Source organism: Penaeus vannamei, chromosome 1 (genome assembly GCF_042767895.1).
Source record: "Penaeus vannamei isolate JL-2024 chromosome 1, ASM4276789v1, whole genome shotgun sequence".
Lineage (NCBI taxonomy): Eukaryota > Metazoa > Arthropoda > Malacostraca > Decapoda > Penaeidae > Penaeus > Penaeus vannamei.
In genome coordinates, this window is record NC_091549.1 from 1,519,916 (window position 1) to 1,529,915 (window position 10,000).

General features: G+C 50.4%; 1 protein-coding gene across 1 annotated transcript in view; it reads right to left on the bottom strand.

The window, feature by feature from the left end:
• Nucleotides 1–10,000, bottom strand: part of LOC113821366 (mothers against decapentaplegic homolog 3) — a 228,924-nt gene that overhangs the window by 161,871 nt on the left and 57,053 nt on the right. The gene's annotated exons all lie outside the window — the stretch shown is intronic.

A 10,000-nucleotide genomic window follows, 5' to 3' on the forward strand; every position in this document is an offset into this window, starting at 1 on the left:
ATCATTATCAATCATTACTCCTCCTCCCATCATCAACCAGTATCCCAAACCCCGTCTCCATAACCCCTTCTTTCGCCTTTTTCTTCGACGCGACGTAGCTCCTCTTAACAAATGCCAACTTCCTCCCCAATTCCTCAATCCCCCCCCCCCTCTCCCCTTCCCTCCCTTCCTTCCCTCACCTCCTCCCTTCCTCCTCCGCCCTCTCTGACTGGCACTTGGGAGCTGGACACAAAGATGACGCCTGCAATCCTTGGCACCGGCTCTCTCTTTGTCTCTCGCTTTCTCTCTCTCTCCCTTCCCTTCCTCCCACTCTCCCTCTCCTCGTCTCTCTCTCTTTCTCTCGCTCTCTCTCTCCCTCTCTCTCTTCTCTCCCCTTCCCTCCCTCCCCCTCTCCTCATCTCCCTCCCCCTCTCCTCTCTCTCATCTCCCTCCCCTCCTCCTCTTCCTTCTCCCCCCTCTCCTCTTCCTTCTCCCCCTCCCCCTCTCCCTCTCCTCATCTCCCTCCCCCTCTCCTCTTCCTTCTCCCCCTCCCCTCTCTCCTCCCTTCCTTCTCCCCCTCCCCCTCTCCCTCCCCTCTCCCTCCCTCCCTCCCTCCCCTCCCCCTCTCCTCTCTCCCTCTCCCTCCCTCCCGTGTGTAGTGACATCCCTAAATACCACCCTCCCCTCGCCCCGAATTCCTTGAAATTTTCCCCGGGCCGGCTATTCTTAGGCTTCTCAGGCCGTGGATAATGGTAAGGCTCGGATCCCGAATGTTGAAGCATCGGTGGACATGGGAAAATATTAATCGTAACTAATAGAGAGAGTTCTCGAATATTTTGACGATGATGATGATGATAATGACAACAACAGCAATAATAAAAAATAATAATAATAATCATTATTATCATTATCATAACTAGAAGCACTCAGAAAGCGCATACCTCCGCCGAGGCAATGAGGGCGCTGATACACAACACTCACACTTGAAGAATAACAACAATGTTCGGCCAGTAAACTACGCACGAAAAGGCCCTGACATTCCCTCCGACGGGGAATACTCCTGGATCCAGACCATGACCCGCATCACCACCAAATTTAAAGGGCTAAGTTGGGCTAAGACACAAAAAAAAAGTCTAACACATCTGTTCATAACTTTTTGAGTTAACCAATGAACAAACAAACTAAATGATCAACGTTACCCAAAACATAACCTCCTAGGCGGAGATAATGATATTAATAATAATGACAATAAAACAATAATAATAATAATAATAATAATAATAATAATAATAACACATACATACATAAACACATACAATGTCATTCTTAATCATGTCATTCCTTTGCCTCTATTTCTAAATTATTTCAATAAAACAATTCTTGCATTTATAAAAAAAAAATCTTCCAAGTTCGTAGCGCTTCTTATTCCTCACTCTTTTTCCTACATACTCCGGGGTGCACAAGCACGAGAGTACGTTCCGCACGCACGCACGCACACACACAGATACAGCCAAAAACACACAGACAGAAGGCAACTTATTTCTGGAAAGGAAATGATACAAATCGAGGCTCCTCGCGGCCTCGCTTGCCTCCGCAGCTATAATTCAGCGCGAATTTCGCCGTACTGCCACCGGTACATTTCCCTCGCACAACTCAAAGATTAAAGTGGGGGAAAAAACAGATAAAAAAGAAGAGAAATTTGGATAAAACCGACGCATTAGCCACGGCCTCCGGTGCTAACATCGCGCAACCGGCCCGGAATAGGCACACGCAAGCACACGCACGTCATCTAACTGCCAGTGCATGAAATGTTCGAGGAAGAAAGTCCTCCAAACACAAGTGCACACCACAGCGCACGCTCGTTCACATGCTAGCAAGCACGGAGGCCTGGCGTGCGCAGTGCAGTACCTGGTAAGTCCCATTATAGTTCGGAAACCCCAACGTCGACAGATGCACTAACACGAACCAGCAGGCAAACAAGCAGCCGGATAAAAAATGATCGGGCCTTTAATGCAGCTCCAACAGGAGAAAGGCTAAAAATAGTCGGATCGGAATAGCGAAGGCCCTTATCAGCTTCTAAAAATAATGATGGCTCCCGCCGGTTTATCTGATCTCGCTTTTTGCCTCGGCGGCCGCTTCGTCTACCCAGCGCCCTCACCAGCGGGCAGGAGGAACCTCGTCTCCGGCTTCTGCTACGGCCAGGTCGCTGTGATACAAAGCTCTCAGCTCCTGTAAATCTCCTTGCTTCCTCTTCCTCCATCCGCTTCCCGCCCCTCTGTTCCGCTCCCCGCCCCGCCAGCGTCGGTGGCACCCGAGGCCGCCGCTCAAGCCGCCAGACAAATGGCCGCTAATCCATCTCCGAGCCTCGCACCGCGTCCGGGCCGGCGGTCGTGTTCCTAGGCACCTGCAGTGCAAAAGGGTCAGCCTAGTAACCATTCTCTTGTCCAGGTACTCCTCCAAGGGCGGCTCTATCGGTGCCTCCATCACGGCCGCCGCCACCGGGCCGACGCAGGGAAAGTCACCTCTCCCTGGTCGCATCTCAACAAAGACTACATAACTGCGTTGCTTGTGACCGACGCAAGAACCCGGCGCTGCGGGCCAACCGCTGCCCAGATAACTGTAATAAATAGCGACGCCTGGAGGGAGAGTCGGGGACAGAAATCCGGGGTTCCTGCGCTAAATAACAAAGACGCCCTCAGGGGAGGCACACGAAGCGTCTCGAGATTTACTTCGATATCGCCGGGCGTCGCAGCAGCCCGTGGCCGGATACGGGCGGACGGACACCTCTGGGTGGTCGGCCGGACGGACGACATACGGTCGGAAAACGGACGGAACAGACGGACCGACCAGTCAGGCGGCAGACGGAGCACAATTTTTCTTCTGCGCCTCTTCCTTTCTTCTTTGTGTTATCTTCCTAATCCTTATCGCGCTAACAAAGCCATGTCATCAAGTAGCCTCAGCGCCGCCCCATACAATGCACAATGGCGCCGTATCATTAGGCTTCCACGCCCGCCATTTTCCTCCTTCCCAACGCAGGCCCGTGGGAGGCGCCCACACGACCTCGGATACATCACCGTCCGACGCCCTTGGGGGCACAGATAGGTCCGGGACGCTCGGAGGGCGGGGGAGGGGCGGGGAAGATGGGGAGAGGGGAGGAGACAGGAAAAGAAAGGGGAGAAACGAGAAGAGGAGAGAGAGGCGGAAGGGGGGTGGGCAGTGAGGAGGACTGAGGGGAGAGGGAGGGGAGAGGAAAGAAGCGAGGGGCGCGGCCGCATCAAGGCGCGAGAGTGTATATATAGACTAATTGGGCAACATCAGGATTTGCACTCACCTGGCCGGCCGGGCCAAAAGCCTCGCGTCGATGATACAGATCGCAAGACACTCACCTGCAAGATACAATGGCGTTAATGGAGAGGTTGGGCAAAAAATATGGCGACTGAGGAGGGGACGCGGGAAGGAGGAAGGGCGGAGGTGGGGCAGAGGGTAGGCAAGGAGTCCCCGAGAAAGAAAGAGAGAGAGAGAGAGGAGAGAAAGAGAGAGGGTATGAGGTCCAAACGTTGCCCCGAGTCTTCAGGGTATTGAAAGGCCGGGGACCCCGAGGCCAGCGAAGACTTAATACCAAAACATGGGCTGCAAGATGCACGGCGGGGAAAGGCCCAGCCAGGCCCTCCTCGGCCGGGACTTTGCAGGCGAAAGGGGTTCAGGGAAAATTACTAAAGCTAAGCGAAAGCAAATATGTAGGTGAAAACACACACACGTACATTATCGGCACACATGCACACACACACACACACACACACACACACACACACACATACACACACACACATACACACACACACATACAACGGCATACATGCAAATATATAGCACACTTACACACACACACATATATATATAGCCTCTGTGTGTGTGTGTGTGTGTGTGTGTGTGTGTGTGTGTGTGTGTGTGTGTGTGTGTGTGTGTGTGTGTGTGTGTGTGCGTGGATATGCATATGTGTATAAATGTATATCTGTGTTTATATATGTTTGTTTATTGGCCTGTACATAGAAATGCATACATTCTCATTCAACACACACACACACACACAGACACACACACACACACACACGCACACACACACTCACACACACGCACACACACACACACACACACACGCACACACGCACACAGACGCACACACACACACAGACGCAGACACATACACACACACACACACAAACACACACACACACACACAATCACACACACACACACACACACACACACACACAATCACACACACACAATCACACACACACACACACACAATCACACACACACACAAAATCACACACACACGCACACACACCCACACCCACACCCACACCCACAATCTCACACACACACACACACACACTCCGAAAACAGCTGCACCGCCGCCGCCGGAGACTTGAATGCCTCCAAGTACCGAGCGCCTCGTCGGTGACCTGGCCGACGCCACAGCACCACAGCTTCGTCAACAAACACAGAGAAATAAAATAATGAAAACTAAGATTATTTTTCGTGTTTCCAATCACTGATTCACGTGATATCAAACGCACGCAGACACACCAGTACACCATAATTAAACCAATCACTAATTGAAGTAATATCAAACGCACAAACACACACCCGTACACCATAATGAAATCTGACAAATTACAAACGGATTGTTTTGCTTTGCTCCAACACTAATTCACGCAATGTCAATCATCATCAATCGCCTAATCACCCCCAAATCCTTACCACCTCCAACCCCAATTTATTATTCATGCCATCACGAAAACAAACAAACCTCTGAATCTTGACAGAATGTATTTCGTAATGCACGATCGACCAGCCCCAACACCCAATCACGTGGCTCGCGGGTTTCTATCAAACGTCTATGTTCTTTAAATCCGTAAAAAAGGACGTCATGATTAAAAAAAAAAAAAAAAAATGCAGGTCATCAATAACCTGGAGTTTAAACATTTTCGGCCCATCCTCAAAAGCCGAAAGACGGTCAATCCAACATATTACCGGACGTTCCACCGGGGATGAAAAAAAAAAAAAAAATCGACCGGGATGGCGTTTGTGTCTATCTAGACCGGAGCTACTCACATATATAAACACGGATTGCGTAAGAGACGAGGGCGGGGAAGGAGGGAGGAGGGGAGAGAGGGGAGAGAGGGAAGGAGGGAGGAGGGGAGAGAGGGAAGGAGGGAGGAGGGGAGAGAGGGAAGGAGGGAGGAGGGGAGGAAGGGAAGGAGGGAGGAGGGGAGAGAGAGAAGGAGGGAGGAGGGGAGAGAGCGAAGGAGGGAGGAGGGGGAAGGGAAGGAGGGAGGAGGGGAGAGAGGGAAGGAGGGAGGACTGGAGAGAGGGAAGGAGGGAGGACTGGAAAGAGGGAAGGAGGGAGGACTGGAAAGAGGGAAGGAGGGAGGACTGGAAAGAGGGAAGGAGGGAGGACTGGAAAGAGGGAAGGAGGGAGGAGGGGGAGAGGGAAGGAGGAGGAGGAGAGGGAAGGAGGGAGGGAGGGAGAGAGGGAAGGAGGGAGGGGAAAAGGGGAGAGGAAGGAGGGAGGAGGGAGAGAGGAAGAGGGAGGAGGGAAGGAGGGAGGAGGGGGAGAGGGAAGGAGGGAGGAGGGAGAGAGGGAAGGAGGGAGGAGGGAGAGAGGGAAGGAGGAGGAGGAGGAGGGGAGGAGGGAAGGAGGGAGGAGGGGAGAGATGGAAGGAGGAAGGAGGGGAGAGATGGAAGGAGGAAGACGGGGAGAGATGGAAGGAGGAAGGAGAGGAGAGAGGGAGGAGGGGAGAGATGGAAGGAGGAAGACGGGGAGAGATGGAAGGAGGAAGGAGAGGAGAGAGGGAAGCAGGGAGGAGGAGGAGGGGGAGAGGGGGAGGAAGGAGAGGAGGAGGAGGGAGAGAGAGGAAGGAGGGAGGAGGGAGAGAGGGGGAGGAGAGGGAAGGAGGGAGGAGGGGGAAGGAGGGAAGGAGAGGAGAGAGAGAGAAGGAGGGAGGAGGGGAGAGAGAGGGAAGGAGGGAGGAGGGGAGAGAGAGGGAAGGAGGGAGGAGGGGAGAGAGGGAAGGAGGAAGGAATAGAGGGAGAGAAAGAGGGAGCTACAGAAGGATACATGCAGTGTCCCTCTCATCCTCTTTGCCTCTTAAACTCACTGCTTCTCTTTAACTTCCAGATTATTTATCCGGTCCTGTCCCAGCCCCTTCCACATTCCCTTTACATCAACTTCCTGCCTTACAACCTCAAAACTCCCATCTCACCACCACTTGACAATCAAACTAATGTTTTTTCATAATTTCCCGCCAGTTACAAGTCGCCCATTTTCCCACGCCCATGTCAAAGTACGCCCGGTGCCTGCAGTGTTATGATGTTATGCTGCGTTCTGAACAATTCTATGGACACGCTGAGCCACGTTTCATTTCGATCGCAGATAAAACAATCCTTCAACACCAACGGTAATTGCCGATCTGTGACTCTATAAAATCACAAACACATATAACGATCTACTGTATGTATGTGCATGTGTACATATACAGTGCATGTATGCTTCTGTATATACATATACAGAAATACACAGATGCACACGCACGAACGTACGTACGTACATACATACATATACATATACACATACACACATATAAATACACACATGTACACGCACGAACGTACGTACATACTTGTATATACATACACACAAACACACACACATATATACATAAATATATATAATATATATAATACATACATAGACGGTGGATAAATAAAGTTTCTCGCACACGCCATAAAACAGATAAACAGAAATCATAACTTACAACCTGTTCCACTGAACTAAACTTACTGTTTGCCTGGCAGAACCCCCCCTCCCCCCCCCAGCCCGAGACTTCCCATGACACACACCCGCTGTCTATGCCTCGACAAATATTCATGTCACTCTCCGTTGACTAAAATACCCCCCTCCCTCCCCCTCTCCCCTTCCCCCTCTCCCCCTTGACACCTCATCCGCCGCCGCCGCCGCCCCCTGCGCTGAGACTCGCCGCCACGCCCCTTTTCCCACCCGCAGACTACCCGTTGCAGCCGTGTTTTCACTCTAAATATACCCCGTCGTCAAGCTAGGTATATCGCAGCCTTCGCGCCGGGTTTTTGCCTTCCACTTGCACTCCCCCCCCCTCCCCCTCCCCCTTCCCCAATCATAAACTCTTCATTTTAACAACCAGATACGAAAGGATGATTCGTCCTAGTTTAACAATTTTCTGCTCCCTACTCCCTCTCTCTCTTTTGTCTTATTTCTCTCTCTCTCTCTCTCTCTCTCTCTCTCTCTCTCTCTCTCTCTCTCTCTCTCTCTCTCTCTCTCTCTCTCTCTCTCTCTGTAAATATATAAGTAAAAAAATCCACGGTTTGCATTTGACACTGCTTCTCTTTCGGAGCACTTAGGGAGATTATGCATATTTCCGGGGTTTGATAATAAGCTTATATAACCGAAGTTAAAGAGAAGTCAGACACCACGAACCACGTGTTAGCCGAAGGAATTGAAATACAGTTTACACATTACCTGTGACGTAAGGAGATACATGATCTGTCGCGTTTAAATTTCCCATGCGATGTGTCTCAATTTGTCTACGTCATATGAGAACGTTGACGAATATCCCCTTGTTCGGTTCAGTAGGATGGCACGAGGTGTCATAAACGTGAAAGGTAATAGGAATTATTGTGCATATATTAATCTCAATCTCAATATCTCTCTCTCTCTCTCTCTCTCTCTCTCTCTCTCTCTCTCTCTCTCTCTCTCTCTCTCTCTCTCTCTCTCTCTCTCTCTCTCTCTCTCTCACCCACACATAATCTCCTTGCTCCTGACACGCTGCCGCAAAAATGACACGCTCCTGCAACGCGAGACGGCCAGGGATCGAAGGCACGACGCGCGGCTCCCGAGCGAAGAGCAAGCATCAGCTCGCCTTGGAACTCTCCTTCATCATGTCCCCATTAACCCTTCTCCGCCTACCGACTCTCGCCCCACGCTCTGCTCGCTCGCAAACCCACACACGCGCGCATGTACATGTACGCACACGCACATGCATATATAGACGGTAAACACACATACATTAGCCCCTCCCTCACCTCTCGGACCCACTGCCAATCCGGGACCCGATAAGGTGCTGGACGCGGGGCTAATTTACGCCTCTGAGCGCTGCCTCGGTCTGGACGCCCCTCTCGCTCCCCGGAGGACCCCCGCAGCACGACCCCCGCACGACCCCGGGCTTCCCTGCTCTTGGCGACGCCGCTAGACACCCCCCCCCCCCCCCGAGGCGCGATTCACGAGACGAGACAAACGGCGTCATACCCTACCCTACCCTACCCCCCCCACCCCACACACACAGACACCCCGAGAGACAGAACTGCAGCGGGAAGCTCGGCGGGAGCGCTCCTCCTCGGAATCGGTTCTCGCACCCCGCTCGCCCCTCGCTCCCGTCATCCCAGCCCGAGTCCCTGTGCAAATAACACCGCTCGGAGAGGTGAGCTTGAATCAATATGTATTGGAAAGAGGCCAGACCGAATTCCCCAGTCATCACACGAACTGGACAATCAACAGTCATTGCTGGCTTCAAAAGTAGCACAATCTACACCGGCCCGGAGACTTCTCAATGAACACTCTGAACAATAATAACAGACGAGGCTTGGATGTTTCGGTCTGCCTGGCCATAAATTGCTCAATCTTTATTTGGAATGTGATGCAAGAACTGACAGCGGCTCCTCAAGACATTCTCGTCTGTATTACAACCTATCTCGTTCAGAAATACATATTCATGTCAGTACGTTTGAATCCTATTTGACTGGCCAGGAACTCCGGTGGCGCAAAATAGCGATCGGACACTCCCTCAGTCACGCTATCTCTCTCTTTCCATATCATCCTTCTCTTTTTTTTTGTCCTTTCCGTTTTCCTTCGACCCTTTCCATTACACGCCGAATCAAAAGGAATATCATTATATTCCCATTATATTTCCCTCAACATCCTGACCTGTTCATGGATACTGTTAGGATAACTCCTATCAATTGTTTCACAGCAGTGATTTTCATATATTTTGTAGCGGGACACCTCGAGCACCTCAAACTTCAGCGAAATCAGACAAAAAAAAAAAAAAAAAAAAAAGATCGACTGCTACAGACGTTTCCGTGAAGTGACAAAAAAAATTGTGAATTCAAAGAATGATACCAATTATAAACGAACTCTGAAGTCAAATGACCTTTCATGCATACTGGGCCCAGATCTTCATCATCCACGATTTTCCAAGTAATCAGCGATACATTAGTACTACAAGGTTCAAACATTCTTCATCTCAAGTCGGGTATGTACCTCAAACCAGTTTTAAAATTGTTTTTAAGCACGCTGACAGCTAGTACGTTTATGAAAATCATATTTCAAAAAGCGCTACTGCACATAAGTGGAAAACGAAAAAAAAAATCTGACATTCATTTGGTTTACTTAAAAAATAGCAAACATGTCTCCCGGCATAAAAAGAGATACCACTGAGAGAGAGAGAGAGAGAGAGAGAGAGAGAGAGAGAGAGAGAGAGAGAGAGAGAGAGAGAGAGAGAGAGAGAGAGAGAGAGAGAGAGAGAGAGAGAGAGAGAGAGAGAGAGAAAGAGAGGGGGGGGAGGTAGAGTGCATCACCTCCACCCTACCCCCCATTCGGCTTCAGACCCTGAGGTAGCCGAAGCCATGCCTCCCCGTGGGCGGTGTGGCCGTGAACACGTTTTACAGTAACAAACCATACCTGGCTTATCTAGACCCAGCAAGAGCCAATTTTATAAGCCTTTCTATGTCTTCTATAGCTAGACGAAGACTGTTAGCAAGGCGGCTGCGTTCAACTTACCTTATTTGAAATATCTGCACCCAGATTTGTGAATTATCTTAAGATTGCTGAATGATAAACAAATACTAGTAAAGATTGTCAAAGGTGAAACACAGGTAGCATAAAAAATAATCTAATCGTCGTCTGTTACTTAAAAAAAAAACA